At 28.3% G+C, this 18,108-nt stretch overlaps 1 pseudogene across 1 annotated transcript; it reads left to right on the top strand.

Moving 5' to 3' along the window:
• Window positions 1-9,225: 9,225 nt before the first annotated feature.
• LOC145975473 (large ribosomal subunit protein bL28m-like) lies at window positions 9,226-11,353 on the top strand (annotated as a pseudogene). Its single transcript, XR_014439988.1, has 6 exons — window positions 9,226-9,382; window positions 9,896-10,056; window positions 10,161-10,417; window positions 10,563-10,698; window positions 10,859-11,043; window positions 11,168-11,353. The product of XR_014439988.1 is annotated as a large ribosomal subunit protein bL28m-like (transcript).
• The last annotated feature ends 6,755 nt before the right edge of the window (window positions 11,354-18,108 follow it).

Raw genomic sequence — 18,108 nt, 5'->3', positions numbered from 1 at the left:
AAAATAATGAGAGGAATCAATTGGTGTAAAGAAAACATAGTTGTTTCGAAGAAAAAATATGTAATTGTTAATTGCAAATTAAAAGAACAGTTAGAAGGAGACAAAGAGTGAGTTAAGCTAAGATTAAAGTTAAACGACGTTGGTAGAAACAGGCATAAATCAACGATTAAATTATTAAGATAAATCGCGATTTAAAATTCCCGAGAAAATGCGACGAATAAATAAATCGATAATATTCGGAATATCCGATTGTGATATGTATACCTTTTATAATATAATAATCGAAGCGTCTCAATAGACATTATAATCGCGCGCGATATAATTATCACATAAATGCGAAGATATTTGGACAGACAATTTGATGTCTGTAATATTTACGAATACAGTACTCATTGTCTGAGTCAATTGCGAATCTTTATAAGATAAATCGCGACTCGAATTCACGGGAAAACGCGACGAATAAATAAGTCCATAATATGCGGAATATTTGATCGCGATACGTAATTTTTATAATATAATAATCGAAGCTCTCAATAGACACGAGCGCGATATAATTGCTATCACGTAAGTATAGAAAATCAAAAATATTTCGACAATCATTTGAGGTCTGTAATGTTTGCGATTCACCGACCGATTTACTTGCGAATTTTTATAAGATAAATCGCGATTTAAAATTCGCGATAAAACGCGACGAATAAATAAATCGATAATATTCAAAATATTCAATTGCAGATACGCGAATGATATATCAGTAATATCCGATAAAAAGAGGAGCGATCTTAAAAATGGAGAACGATTAACATCTTGTGTCTACATTAGATTTCGCAACATCAATCTGCGAAGAAAAGTTAAGTAATCCATTGAATGTCGGGAACTTCACTGTAGGAGGGAACGAATCCTGGATCTTCCGGACTATTCCCGATAGCAATGATTTCAGTAATAAATCAACCACAATTATCCCTCGTCATTATCTCCAATTCACGAAATTGATATGCACATTAGAAAACATGTTCTTCCATTATTAAGAAATATATTTCTTTATTGAAAATTAAATGGATATAACGACCTTTTTTATTGAAATGTGATTACGAACGATTATATTTATAAATAATAAAATACATGCATTATTGGAGTTTGTGTTAAATGTGCGAACACATAATTTGGGGTACGGTTCGCGCGCGCGAGACGAATCGAACCCGATATCAGCAAGATTTAAAAAATTTCAATTCGAACAGTGTGCAAAATAAAATAAATCAAATAATTTTAAACAATTAATTCTAGATTAATTCTCTAGATTCTTATTCTTATAACGTTTAAATTAATAATTTCTTTTCTTTTAATCAATATCTTACTGATATAGGTACCCATTCGATTTGTCTCGAAATTTTTAAGTATTCGCACATTTTATATAATATACATGTATAATTTCGCGTATATATAATATATAACATTATTAAAAATTATAAAAATATTTTGGATACGTAAATTTGTGCATGTATTTTATTATACATATATATAAAATGGTATATATCTAAAAACTAATATTTCAAAATGCCGATGGATGTCCAATACCTGCAAATAGTTTCTTAAAAGAAACTAAAAATTAATGTTAATATCCCCAGCACCTAAAAATAATTTTTCAAAAGAGACAAATTATATTAATTAAAAATATATTCGTTCGTAATTATTTTTATCAAAAAATTTATACAAATTAATTACAATATGAAATTACTTGAAAACCTAAAATTTATACACAACGCTATATCCATATTTAATCTACTATTAAATCTTTCTAGCATTATATATATAGACAATAATAATACCAATCCTAATAATGATAGAACATTTTTAACGAAGAAAAGAAAAGATACATTTCTCTCATCTAAATATATATTATTTAAATTAATTCGACGTTAAAGAAGCGTATCATCGTTGAATTACTACCGAAATCATTGCTTTCGGAAATTGCCAGGAAAACCTGAGATTAGTTCCTTCAATCTTACAATAAAAATTCCCAATTTTTAACAGGGCACCGAACTAGACGTCGCGAATGGATCTCACAAGAACCGATGAAAAATAATTCTCCATGATGAAAATCGTTTTGACTCCTTGGCGGTACGAGCCACGCAACTTTCATTAAAGTTTATTTAACGGAAGGAACAATGGTAACTCTTTTATTAAAACGACAATCTCGTCTAAGAACGCGAAAAAGAATGCGAAAAAGGACGCGAAAAGAACACGGTGTTTTCGCAACGGTAATTTATTAATTTATTTATGAATATTTTCCGATATGAAAAAAAAAATTCGTAAATACAAATATAACCAAAAAAAATAAATTATTAAATTCATAATAATTAACTCGCGATTCTATAATATCGAAGGTGATCGTTAAATTTTGTGAAGTTAATATTTAATCGTTGACTTATCACAAATCTTATCGAATCTTCACTCTCTTATTCGACATTTCTTTATATTTAATTAGCAATATTTAGGAATATTATCTGACGAGAGGGACAGCGATAAAATTCTTCTGTTAAAATGATAATCTTGTATAAGAACGCGAAGAGAACGCGGAAAGAACACGGTATTTTCGCAATCATAATTTAATAATTTATTTTAAGAATATTCAGTTCCTCTTTGACATGAAAATACAAACAGTTACTCTTTTATGAATATTCCAAAAATATATACTACAGAAACAAATACTTTAATTTAATGAATTACTATTATGTTAATTACTATTATGTAATCATTATACGTATACTTTCGATAATTTTTCGTGTAATTTACATAAGAATTTACAATCATAAATACAATTTCATATAATATAATTATAGTCATAATTGTATTGTATTTTACAATTAAAATATCAATGTTAGATATTATAATTAAAATACAATTATAACTATTTATAATTTACAATTTACAATTTACAAATTTATGATGCTATCAATATCAAATAATAATTCCATTTATTCAAATATTTAATAACATTGATATAATAATTTGATATTGATAGCATTAACATTTGGATTTAATATTATATTCGATTTAATACACATACATTTTTAAGTTTTAAAATAAAATATAACATGTTAAGATTTCTTAAACGTTAATAATTATGCAATTTCTTTAATATTTCTGAAGATAATTTTGATAATTTAAATTTCCCTTTTAAAACATTTTTATTTTTAAAACATGTTATATTCATTTTTACGTTTTTAAAAATAAATTCAACTTAATTAAAATAATTTTAATTTACCCCTAGGATTATTGGAATATTAAAAGAAAGAATGAATCTTACTTAATAGCCCTAACAACCCTACTATTAAAGGATTCTAATAATTTTAATAGCTCCAACAATCCTACTATAACAGAATTCTAATGATCTTAAGAGCCCTAACAACCCTAATATTAATAGAAGAATTCTAATGATTTTACTTAATAGCCTTAACAACCCTACTTCCTGATTAACTAAAATTATTCGAGATTTGAGGAACCTATCTCTAATCATCACCTCACCTAATCATGTATATATTTTAGTCACGTGCCCTAACCGCGTACCCTAACCGTACTCTTCAGGCCAGTTGAACCTACCTTTCGTTGATCCTGGCCACTTTCTTTCTCGATCTCTAATCAGAGATCGAAGAAGGAGATAATTACTCCTTCTTTTGCCGAATAATTACCGGCAAAAGAGCGTGAAATATTTACGCTCATTTAGTAACGATCGTTCGATTTCACGATCGTTCGTTAAATATTGAATATAACTTTATTTTAACTGAAATAAAGCCAAATTACTACAAATTTCTATAAATTATATTTTATAGTAAAATATAAAATTAATATGTGTATTTATCATATTACAAATTATTTAATTAATTAATCATTTGGCTTTATATTAAGTTAAAGTAAAGTTTAAAAACAATATCTACAAACAAATTCTACGATGGATGAGCTATGAGCAATTAGAAGATAAGTGCGTATTATAAGAATAAATTAGCATCAAAAATTGATAAAATTGGTAATTGTTAATGCGTGTCCTTTATTTAATAAATTAGACAAAATCTTTACAAAAAAATCTTTTCTTAATCTCTTCTTTTTTTAATTAATATTTCAATATATTTTCGCAATAGATGCAAAGCATAAGTTCGAAAGAACTTATTAAAATTATTTAATTTAATTGAATTAATTTAATTTAATTATTTAATTTAATTTATTTAATTTAATCCATCCTAGCTCATCCATTTTAAGGCAACGGATTTATCTACAATCTACAATCTACATCTACATCTACATCTACATCTACATCTGCAATCTCTACGAATCTGTTACCTTAAAGTTAAATAAAAGTTTTTTTCACTCACCGGCACTGATGCGCAACAGCGGAGTTGTTGTTATCGAAGCTAGTTGTCTGTAACATACAAATATAAAATTCATTTATAATAATGCTCACAAAATGCAATTAATATTTAAAAAAATTTTTATCGCGCGGAATTTTATATCCCATGTGTAAAATAATAAGCAGATAAACACGTATGGAAAAATTTTATAAATTTTTGAAACCGTTTTTTAAATAGAAAATTTTATATGACTTTTATAAAAATCTTTCTCTTTAATTCATTTAAATAATAAGATCGAATTATTGTTCGTTTATAACAAGTTAACGATTTATAACAATTAACATATAAATAATAGATATTCACCATCAGGTTGCTCCGCCGATGTAAGATGCCTCTCCCAGGCCTCCTCCTCCTCTCATGTTGTTGGCGCGCGATAACGACACTCCCGCACTCGCAAGCGATATTTTTATATCGCTATTTCCGCTATTTTACGCGCGATACTTAACGGTGTCCGCACTATTTCGGTACAATAAAAAATTTTCTATTTGATCGCGCGATGTATATACTTAATATGTATATACTTTGAACGGCACTCCCGGTTTCGGTACGAGCGAAAATCCCATTTCACTTACGAGAATCAGCTTCGAGTCAACAGGTCGGGAATGCAACGATACAACGAGCAAGGACTAAGCCCAAACCGGAAAGAAGACGAAGCGATTAACGGAAATAGAGGAAAATGAAGTTCACCAACTCTTTTTCGCGCATAATTATCCTATCTCGTATCGAACCTGGACCCGCTAAGCACGATTTCAGGTGCTCCGCCCGGACATATTATGCCTCCCGCGGTTGCTATATGCTACACCAGGCTAGTAGACGGCAAAAGAAGAGGATACCCACATTTTTTAAATGCTAACATTCAGCAATTTAGAAAATGGGGAGGCAACCCCTTTTACCGAGCGAAAATCGTGCCTAGGGGAATCCACTCGACTCCTCGACAGGGTTAACACACGCAGTGCGTATGGCTGTAGACGAGCAAAGAGAAGGGACCCATTGACGACCATTCCGAGCAATCGATCAAGTTCTAACTAATTCGGGCCGAATCACTTGACGAAGCACGAAGCACGAAGCGCGAGTGTACGTTGTATAGTAACGTGTGCAAACTCGAAACATCCCAGTTAGTTGGCATCGGAAGTAGAGACTCGTGACAATAAATGAAATTGGGATTTTATATGAAAAAGTCCAAAAGTTCCGCGAAAACGCGACAACGCGAGAATACTGCAACGCGAAAACGCGGTAACGAAGCGCTTGCCGTCCGCGGCACGTTGACGGCACCGACGACGCGAAAGGGTACTTAGCTTCCCATTCAGGCACCTTAAAATTTATCATAAATAGAAAAATTTAAGATAAACCTCAAGGCACCATCCAAGTACTAAGCCCTCCCACCGCGACAAGGTGTACCCCATGGGAGGGTTATATTATATATAATTTTATATATAATATAATACATAATTTGAAATTTATTTTGTAATATAGTACATAAATTTAAATTCGCAAATATAAATAATAAATAAAAATATAAAAGATAAAAGAAAATCTATTATATAAAGCAATGTTCAAAATAATTGATTTTAAAACTAATTATTTTTAAAACTAATTATTATCTTTTAATATTATAAATTTCGTAATTACAAAATAATTTATATTTCTTAGATATAAACTTTTAGAAATATGATAAATAAAAAAATTTCTATTTTTTTTATACATGAAATATTTAAATAAATATATTAATATGAAATGTTTTATAAAATATAAGAAGTAACTGAAAATATTAATTAATAAAAAATTTTATAAATGTTTTATAAATATTTTAAAATAAAATGGAATATTTTTTTCGGCATACGCTGACGTTCGTGCACTCGTAAATAATAACGCGATTTAAGGTGCACAAGAATTTTAATAAACCGCGAGTAACATACAAGAATTCAGAATAATCGTAAAATGGATCACAAATAGACGCGCGTCCGCACAGCTTGACAGCTGGGCTCAGATTCTTTGACAGTCGTTGTTTATAACAATATCTTGACATCGCGCGCGGAAACGACCTTCTTCGAAAGAATTCAACGGGTGACGAATACAGCGGGACGGGACGCGGGGACGCAACAATATAACAAATAATGAATGTGATAAATAATTTATATTAATGACTTACATCATATTTCATTGGTCCATCCATTTCCAAAATCTCCTTTTTTTTTTGCTTTCTTCGCTTTTTCCTCGTGGCACTTCAATCCTCGTTGCACTCATTTGAATTCCTCGTTGCACTTACATTCATTCACGAAAAGTTCCTCGTTGCACTTGCAATTGTGTTCAGAGAAAGAATTTGATAATATATGATACGTCTCACATTACTACTCAAGATATTCACTGCTCAAGAGCCACTGAGCGAATGATCGTAAGTCAGAAACATTACCGCGGTACTGTTTATATCGCCAAGGTTGACTATGTAAAGAAAGAATTTGATAATATGTGAAACGTCTCTCACGTCACTACTCAAGATCACTGTGCGAATGATAATAAAGCCGTGTAACATATTAACAATAGCGCGATACTGTTTATCAAGGTCGAACACGGTGTTATTGATAATTCTCTCGTTGCCGAAATATTTTCTGTAATATAAAATATTCGTGCGCGGAATATTAAATTATAGAAGCATTTTAATTTATTGATTAAGATTAATTGATTATTTATTAAACTATTCATCATGAAGTCTTTCGTTATACTAATTATTTGCATCTATAATTCGATTGTTTTACTTCGTGTTCTTTCACAATCCCCCCCCAAATTATATTTAGATTGTCAAGTAAAATGATAAAGTAACACGGATGGAATATATTTGTGACTCTAAGTATTAAAATAATAATTATTGTCCGTAAAGATTGCAAACATCGATGTGATTATTTAATATGTTGGATTCCTATCACATTAAATCGATTCTCGATTAAATTGTATATTAATATACAATTTAATCGAGAATCGATAAAATGATAGGAATACAAAATATTAAATAATCACTTCGATCATTGTGATCTTTACGGACAATAATTATTATTTTAATACTTAGAGTCACAAATATATTCCATCCGTGTTACTTTATCACTCTACTTGACAATCTAAATATAATTTGGGGGGGGGGGGGGAGGGATTCTGAGAAAACACGAAGTAAAACAATCGAATTACAGATGCAAATAATTAACGTAACGAAATGCTCCGTGATAAATTGTTTAATTAATAATCAATAAATTAAAGTATTTCTGTTATTTAATATATTTCGCGTTAGTGTATATTTTATAATATATAAAATATTTCAACGAATTGTCGATAACACGGTGTTCGACTTTGGCAATATAAAATATAAACAGTAGCACACTATACGTTACGGCTTTGTCATCATTCGCGCGGTGACTCTCGAGTAGTAAGGTAGTGGTGAGAAACGCTTCGTATATTGTAATTTTTCTACTAAATACGATTACGATTAGTATCGAAACATAATTTGCTATAAATATTAATAATTAAAAATTAATTAACTTTTGATAAACGACATGAAACTGTATCGCAACGATAAATATTTATCGAATCGTAATCAATCATTACTGCGAATAAAAATTGAAATAGGGGATACATGAAAGATGACAAGAGAATTAAATATATTATGATCTTTTGATCATCGATGCTTATTATAATATTTCTTTAACAATATTAGAATTAAATATATTTCTTGTTTAATTAACCAGGATTGAGAAAATTTAAAGCATTGGTCGAAATATATTTAATTCTAATATTGTTAAAGAAATATTATAATAAGCATTGATGATCAAAAGATCATAATATATTTAATTCTCTTGTCCCCTTTCATGTATTCCCTGTTTCAATTTTTATTCGCAGTAATGAATGATTACGATTCGATAAATATTTATCGTTGCGATACAGTTTCATGTTTATCAAAAGTTAATTAATTTTTAATTATTAATATTTATAGCAAATTATGTTTCGATACTAATCATAATCGTGTTTAGTACAAAAATTACAATATACGAAGCGTTTCTCATCACTACTTTATTACTCGAGAGTCACCGTGCGAATGATGACAAAGCCGTGATATGTATAGCGCGCTTGCTATACGTCGTCAAGGCCAAACATGATATTATTGATAATTCTCTGCCGAAATATTTTACGTACTACATAAACACGCGGAATTTTAAATTATAGAGGTATTTTATTTTAAATTAATTATTAAACGATTGATATATCACGGAACCTTTTGTTATGCTAATGATTTGAATTTATTCGATTGTTTTACCGCGTTTTTCCGAAGTCAAATTTTATAATATTTAGTTTTGCATTTTAAAAGACTGACTTAGAGCGAACTGAATAAATAAATAAATGATGTTGAGAAAAAGAAAAAGAAGACACATAAATAAATAAATAAATAATAGCGTGAAAAGAGAGAACATACTAATATTGTTATATAATAAATTATTATTAATTAAATTATTTATATTTTTATTTATATTATTTATATTATCAGAGGGACATATGTGTTACCCTCTGAGAACATTCGTGGACATTGGTTTTGTAGTTCATGTCCACGTTTTTAGTGTCCACAGAGGGAGTATCGCTTCCAGGGATCATCTTAAAACGGGTCATGACATCTCTCAGTCTTCTCTCTGATATTATATATGCATATATACTTCATTGAAAATATCGATATATGGTAAGTTTACTCAGTCGATGAATGAATAGTATATAGAATAGTATAAGGCAAATAGTATAGATGGCATCCGATTTAGGCTACGTTCAAAAATCGTACTCGTAGAGTAAAGTAGCATTTAATTGACCAATCAGCACAAGGAAATCTTTACTTTCCTTTCGTCCCTTACGATCTAAGTAAATAAAGCGTGATATTTGATTTTTTTTTTAATTATTCATGATTTTTAATTAATCAAAATTCATAAAACGACATGTCGGCTAAAGAAGCTGGACAGGTAATATAAATTTGTAGCTTCTTGTGGTGTAACTTTTTATTATGTAAAACTTAACCTAAAGACTATTCATTTAGACCCGATTGCAAAGTTATTTTAGCTTTAAGCGAGATTTAAAAAGATGTGTCCTTATTTATTTAAAAAAAAAAGATAAAACAGACACTTATGTAGATCTCGCTTAAATCGAAGATAATGCAATAGTATTATTGATTTAACAATATTTACTGATATATATCGCATGATGTTAAATTAAATTTTATTTATCCATTTATTATACATAAGAATTGAAATCAACATTTAAAATACTACACTTATATGCATTGCATTTTAATTTTAGGAAATATAGGTTTATTATTTATAACATTTCTCATTTCTACTAATTGCCTATAATATTTATTTAATGTAATGTGAACACAAAATGTATATAATTTGAAATTTAAATGAAAAAAATATTGTTTTGATTTTAATGTAAATAAAAGAGACAAATAAAAATATAAACATGGACAATTGTTACAGCGATTGTACTATTATGCAAGACCAACTCGGTGGTCTAAAGGAATTGGTGCAGAGTTACCAGTAGAATACAAAAAATTCTGGAAAGAATGGAAGAAGAAGCCTGCTCCAGTTCATTATATTGAACAGAAAGGCACTTATGTGAAAAATAATCGTGGGGAAGTGTACGTTACATATCATTATACAACTCCTATGGAATAATATAATTATTTTTATCATAAGTAATTTACTGGCAGTTATATTAAATATTTGAATAATCTGCTTACAGATATCCAGTACAAAATGTACCGTTATCTCTATTGTACCCAAAGGAAATTGATAATGATATATGGGGAGGAGAAGCCATTGTGCAAGGTTTTAAGAAGAAGGGTAAATATAAGAGAAGGGTCCCATTTTTGGATACTACATCTGAAGAAATCTGTTCTCTATAGCGAAGTTCTTGACACATATATGAGTGTTGTTGTTACTAATAGAACAATCAGATTAATTCACTAAAATTACGGATTTGATCATTATTTATTAAAGGTACATTAATCTTTAAGTTAAATGGGTAAAGAAAATAGTGTAATTATATATATATATATATATATATATATATATATATATATTGCAAGATTTTTAAAAAGTATATTTTACAAGTTTTTTTGAAAATTGGAGTTATTATTTACAGACAGAAGCCTGCGATTTGAGATCTTTACTAGCTCTGAGATTGAAACATCAGATACTTGGCAGATAAAACTTTATATCCTGACAATCCAGAAAAGCGTGAGGAAGTATATGCTAAGTATGAGAAATATCTGTCACTTGTAAGTAATTTCTCTATATACTATATCAAAAAACTTAGAGCAAGATATACTAATTGAAAAAATGCTATTTGTTTGCTAAATATTAAAATATTGATAGCTCTAGCACATTGTATTATATTAAATACATAAATCATTGCATGCAATATTAATGTATTTTCAGTACACAAGAGAAGAAATAGAATGGTATGGTCTTACATATTTAGAAGCTTTAAAAAAATGGTTGAAACTAAACAAAACAACACCGCAACCTTTGAAAATTCAATATAGATCAGAGTTAATTGCCAAACTCAAGGAAAATAAAATTAAAGAAGCTGAAAACGTGGATGTCGTACTACCAGAGGAAACGTATGTATTTATATACTATTTGCATATATATACATATATATATATATATATATATATATATATATATATATATATATATATATTGCACATTTCAATGATTTAATAAATGAAATTTTTTTCACAGAAGTTCCTGGTTAAACAAATTAAATCCATTTTCCAAGAGTCCAAAGACCAAATAGGTAAAAAGTTTGTTATAATTTGTATAAAGAAAGTTTCAATATAATTTCTTGCATATCCTAAACTTTCTTTGAGCTGCATGTTCTTAACAAATATATTGATGTAATAAAGAGAATAAAATAGATTTAATGAAGTTAACAAAACTTGATTTATTTTCTTAATATATTGCCGACTCAATTTCCCACTTTTTTCAAAATGTAAAAATAGAGCTCAATATATAACAAAATACTATTTTAACATTTTAATTTCAATATTCATTTCCTGCAATTCATAATTAATATTTATTAATAATTACTTTGATCATCTTTTTCTCTCAATTAAGGTAAAAATATTAAATTACAAGATAATTGTACACAAAAAAATGGAACTTATATGTAGAAAAATCACAATGCAGATTTATCTGAGATATTGAAAGTTTTTGCTACAATTAAAGATCATTTATTTCTAAAATAATATATTAATATATAATTCTAATATTTGCTACTATATTGAACATTCTAAATCGCCATCTTTCGGCAAACAATCAAGCATCACAGCAATAGCTCTCGTGATGTACGTCATTGTTCCATAACTTCCACTGGGAGCACTATCATATGCTTAAGCATATACGTACATTAATTTCCATGTACGTAAATTTCTAATATTTTTGTGTAAATTATAAAAAAAATATACATTTTTCTGTACGGCATTCCATGTCCATACATTTCTAGTTTTTGTTTATAACTCGAAAAATATAAATAACCTCGATACAATTTTGTTAAAGAAAATCAACCGCATATATATTTCCTATATGTATAGGAATATGTTTTTCTTTAAAAATGCAAAAATGTTCCATGTAGGAATAATATACCCTAGTTATTACATTTTCTTAATCATTTCGTCTGGTAGACTATGGACCAAAAAATTTATAAGTGCATTAAAAAATTTATTAAACAAGAAGAGAAAGTTTTGAGGATGTTAAAAAAGTCCTAACATTAGGAAAGAAATATGTTATCAAAGTCTTCTGTGAAATACATAGTTTTTTTAACAACTCATATGAACCAAGATATATATGTATATTAATATAAATCAATTATACATAAAAGATTTCTTAATTTGGTTGCAAGCATCTCCTGAATCCTTAATAGAATCGAGTTGCGGCGTGTTTTGTTGATCTCATAATTAAAACCTCAGAAGAAGGTAGGTTTTGAGGAAAAAGTAGTAGATTTCTCGCGATCAAATCGATCGGTATGGCGGACACAAAGGCCAAGGAGGCTAAAGTCACTACCCGTCAGATCTCATAATTAAAACATTATAACTTTAATTAATCAAAAATTAATGCAATTACTAATTGTAATATAAATGAACCTTTGTAAATTTCAACAATAATAAAATCCATTCATTATAATCCCATACAGCACAGAAGCTTGCATCAACATTGCTGCAATGTTACAACATTGCACACAGCAGTGTAATGCTGCAGAAATATTGCAGAGACATTATTTTGTAATATTACTTTGGCAATGTTGCAGCAACATTTTAACATAGCGAAAATGTATAACATGTGTTTTTTTACTTGCCGCTATGTGGCCACCCAAACTTAACTAACTCGTATTCGAATTTTCATCTAAAGTGGATATAAGGCCTACAAAGGACTAACGTAGTAATTATATTTCTTGTGTCAGTTAAATTTCTGATAAACCGACTTGATATTTAATATTCTGAATCCTAATAAGGGATCTAGATTATTAAACAAATAATTTGTTTCCCCTCGTTGAGATTCAGAATATTAAACAGATTTTTCTTCATTGAATAGGTAAATGGGAAATAATTCATTTATTGCACGTATTAAAATATTCTGGTATCGAGTGTATGTAAAATAATTGTATGTATATTATTGAGATAAATATTTAATAAGACACATTTGATAAAAAAAACACTAATAGATGTTTTTTTCAAAGGCGGTAAATGTTTTCTTCCTATTTTTCTTAAACATTTCTTTATATTTTCAAAGTTTATTTATTAAATTTAAAACTGTCTGCATTTGTAGCAAAACGCGTTTTAATATTGCAAATACGTTGCACCGTAACATTACTACAATCTTACATTGTAATATTTCTGAGATCGGACATTTCAACGTTGCTGCAAGCTTACAGTAATGTTGCAGAAACATTTCGCAACTTCTATGCAATATTACAATATTTCAATGTATGTCTATGCAACGTTTTTGCAATCTTTCGGTGCTGTATGGGAAGTTATTAATCCACTGTTGTCAATACTTTTACATATTGACACTCTGATATTGTTAATAAAAATAGTAGTTTACAATAGAACTTGAATCTTGTGGAAGACTATAGTTTTGGCACATTATTAAGGGCAGATTGTACAAAAGATTATACGAAAAAAAACTGTATATTGACAAGTCGAATTCAATTTTATGCAATAGAACTTGCCAGAAATAGAGAAGGCTTCAAGATGGTTAAAAGATGGCGTAAAAAAATTTAATCAATTAAATTAATGTTTAATATCGATCATAATTGGCACTCTTTTACTAAAGTAATGAAATTTCGTAGTATAAGAGACATGAGAATCACTTGTGCAGAAAAAATTCAAGAAATAAAACAAGCTTGGAAATTGAACATTTATAAAGAACATTTAAAAAAAGAAGAACGATAGTTTCAATATTGCGACTGATTCTTCAATAATTTTGAAATTTGACGAACGTATACTATCTGCTTAATCCATGCTTTTGGAGGTTTTAAGTTTTAAATTGTAGGAAATAGTTTAAATTTTAAGAAATTGTGAGCACACGAAAGGCAAGTCAAACGTGCATTAGAACCTTTTAAAAATATACTTTTAAAGAGTATATCGTATTCATATGCTAAGCCGATTAACAAGAGTAGAAGTAACGACATGCAGTGGAAACTATTCTTTCGAAATAGCAGCATCTGAAAACATACAAAACAAAAAATTGATTCTAAAATACAATGGATTATTTTATCATGAAAAATCATAGTGCCTGCGAGTGTAACGATGTGCACATAATTCAAGCAAGATTTTATAATACTGATTAATTCAATAATTTTTATTTTTTACCTTGTATAGATTACTAAGTGGTTCCAGTAATTCTTCTAATAGAAATGCTGATGATATTCCATCAAGCAGTCATCACAGCCGTCCACCAGGTCTTCTGCTATCGAAGCAACTATTAGTCGGCTTCATATAAATATTGCTAAATCAAGAAGCTGTGAGCCATTATTTTCCAGTTCTGATCTTGATGGTAGCCAAAACGTTGATAAATCTCCCAGAAAACGCAGAAAAATCAGTAGATAATTCAGAAGATAATTCAAGCAGTCTTGAAGAAGGTTAGTGATATTGTTACACCAAGCAACACCGCAATCGTTTCAATCGAAACAGTCTAGTTCGATCTCTAATTCTGAATCATATAACATAAATATATAACATAAATATTTAAATGAATACACTGGAGAAAATTCTGTTATATATATATATATATATATATATATATATATAATATAATAATTGTCTGATTGTGAGAATATTGTTATATTTATATTTAATCTATATGCAATACTTTTTCAAGTATAATAAAAGCTTTCGCTTTTATTTGTAACAAATGTCGAAAATTTTTTAATCTTTGTTGAATATTTAATTAAAATTTGTCAGATTGTTGACAAAAAAATTCTTTCTTTTCTAGGCTTATGCACGAGGGAAAAACTAAACATTTTTTTTATATTTTTATATATGTAGAAGAATTCATCTTACATAATAACATAAGATCCGATTGAACTTGTAAAACCGGAAATGTTTCTATGAAAAAATTACCGTTCTCTAGCTTCTCTTTTATTTTACCCTCACGCACTAGTTTAAAAAAAAAGAGATTTTTCTCAATCTTCTCAGAATGAGCTTCTAAAATACTTTTGAAATTATTTGACATGAAGAATATAAATATATTAAATTAAATCTATATTATAATATCTATAAATTTTTTAAATTTATATATCAATAAGTGCCTAATTTGAAGAAGCTTTATTTATCTAAATGTAAATAAAAAACTTTAAATTTAATAAATATATTAAATATATTAAATATATATAAAATATGAAATTTATATAAATAAAGCTTTTTGGTGCAAATTAGGCTCTTCTACAATCATTTATATTAAATTTTTAATTTGTACCTTTTTAATTTGTATTTTTAGAAACAATTAACGAACAAACATCTTTGATATAAATCATGTTTGATTAGTTCTTGTAGTGGCTTATGTTGTCCATGAAGGATACCAGTGTCCAAATGATATCGCCTGACCATCTGATAAACACACAAGAATATAACATCATTTGAAATTGTTAACTTGATGATGCGTTCTGACATTCTATTGTAAAAAAAACAATATTTAAAACGCTTACAAGCTATCATGATCTGAAACGCGTAAAAATTCTCAAAACACTTTTCGAGTTAAAATCTTGGATCGAAACCTTTTATTTTAAAGTCAAAATTGATATTTTAGACAGCGTGATTATATACATATACAATACATGTTTATTAAATATTAAATATTAATTAAATATTAAATATTAACTTATTAATTAATTAAATATTAACTTTAATTTTTCATCAAATTTTATTTTGAATCATCATCAAGAAAAAATAAAATCTCTCCATCACAGTTTATATATTCATCAATTCGATTAATGCGATAAATAACGCCAATTGTTAAAATTTTAGAATCCTAACAACAGTTTAAAATTAATTAGATTAATTAAAATAATTAATTAAATTGATCATACAATTACATCTTGTTAACAAAATAATAATAACGAACATAATCTTCCTTTTCGTTGAAATTGTGATTGAAAATCGTTAACTATTTTCGAATTCGCTCAAGTTCATTTTAACAGTCTCTTTCTTTTGTGTCAATAGCGAAAAGAATAAACAAATAATCGGAACGTTAAGCTACATAACCGTTATCAACGACCTTCATGTTTTGAATCTTCTTCTCTTGTCTAATCGACCTCGCACAAAAAGAAAGTGATATCGAAAAAGTATTTTCGGTTTAATTAATTAATGTTGACAATATTTTTACATTAATCTTAATGTTATCTTAATTAATTTTATCAATTCCAAATTCCATCAATTACAATATAAAATGGAAAAGTATTTTCAACAATCAATGAAATACTTAATGGTCTTCAATCTCTTATCTCTTAATTATTGACACTTTCGATGATTCAGTTTAAGAGAATGATTAAAAATACAAACGAGGAAATCGACTAATTGTAGAGTCGAATAAATGATTCTCGAATCTCAGAATTATTACACGAATGTAACTACATACTTCGTATTATTACAGCAAGAAAAAATCTGTTTTTAAAATTTTAATTATATGTAATTATCAAAATGCTCTTTCTCGTTCAACGAAATTCCAATAAAAATTATTCTTCTAATTTCGGTTCCATTTTTAATCTATCATCTACTTCTATCTACTTTCTTTGATATATTTTAAACAATTAAATCATCTTCTCTTTTAAAACTATTTAATTTATAGCTTATTGCTGAAAGAGCTTTCCTTTTAAATCTCTAAATGAAAAATTATTGGTTACTGTCTAACTATTTAAAGTACAAAGTAAGTGCTCAATTCTTATATAAATCTACCGAAATTCTTTGAAACCTATCAACATGAGAAAAATGAAATTTAAAATTTCGACTTGGGCGCTCACGCGAAAACTCACATTTTCCGTCAAAAAGATCGTCGTATGCTCTCAAAGAATTGCCTCTTCGAATTTCACCGTCCAAATATGAAGCATAATCACACTTGACTAGATAATGCGAAAGATGAAAGCCAAGCTGGAGGTCTGTAAGCGGCAATTAAACCCTCTTCCCCCAACGACTCGATCGAGATTCGGCGCTTCACTGCTCGCAAGTTCTCCCCTAGTGATAAATGGATCATTAACGGATTTCTAACATACATAATATTGTGTCACGATTTTTATAGGACCAGGGTATGTTGTTGACCATTCCAGCCCTTCCTATTTATTTTAGCGCTCACGACAGTGTCCTGCCGTTCCATTTTTTTCGAACCTCATCATCTCTGTTTTGCTTGATTTCGATACTAATGACTTTTTCCGCCAGAAATACACTCTCGCCAAATTTTCTTTTAATTCGCCACAGGTACCTGGTACCTGGTACCTGTTATTTACATTGATGTGAGAGGGAGAACTCTGAAGACTTCTTGTCCGACATGCTTTCATATCGCCTTCTTTCGAAAATTCATATCATTACATAAGTAAAAAATGATCGAAAAACGAGTGTCTCTTCACAAGTCGAAGTTTTGCTCCTCTTTTCAATTTCAATTTTTATATGTTTATTGATTCTACAGAATTTCGATAGATTTAATTTATATAGAAATTGAGTTTTTTAATTAGCATCTTAAATAGGCAATAAACTTGATATTATTATTTAGCAATTTTCTAAATATTTATAATAAATAAATCGCATAGTATTTTGAAATATTTGAGATGTTTGGGCACGAAAACATATGTAGAAACGAGACGAAAGCAAAAATTGTATATAAGAAGCTTATTTCTATTTAAACAATGCATTTTATTATTCTGAATTTTCACTCTTTTTTGCATAAATTATAATTGAGGACAAATGATTTTATACACGAAGGGAAACGTAAACATTATTTCGCTTTCTCTTTCTACATCATCATAATAAATATGACTTTCACTTTGTTACATGTTCACTTTGCCGTTAAAAAATAATTAAAGAAGTAGGGAACAAAACTTTCGCAATAAAGGTGTCGGTTTTCATAAGTTTCCTTTTCTTTAAAGAGGACCAAATACAACATATATTTCATTTAAAATTAATTACATTTTTAAACAA

The sequence above is a fragment of the Camponotus vicinus genome, unplaced genomic scaffold, assembly GCF_025532165.1.
Source record: "Camponotus vicinus isolate PSW18456_S1 unplaced genomic scaffold, iyCamVici1.0 SCAF_8, whole genome shotgun sequence".
Taxonomy (NCBI): domain Eukaryota; kingdom Metazoa; phylum Arthropoda; class Insecta; order Hymenoptera; family Formicidae; genus Camponotus; species Camponotus vicinus.
This window is presented reverse-complemented; position numbering and strand designations above follow the sequence as displayed.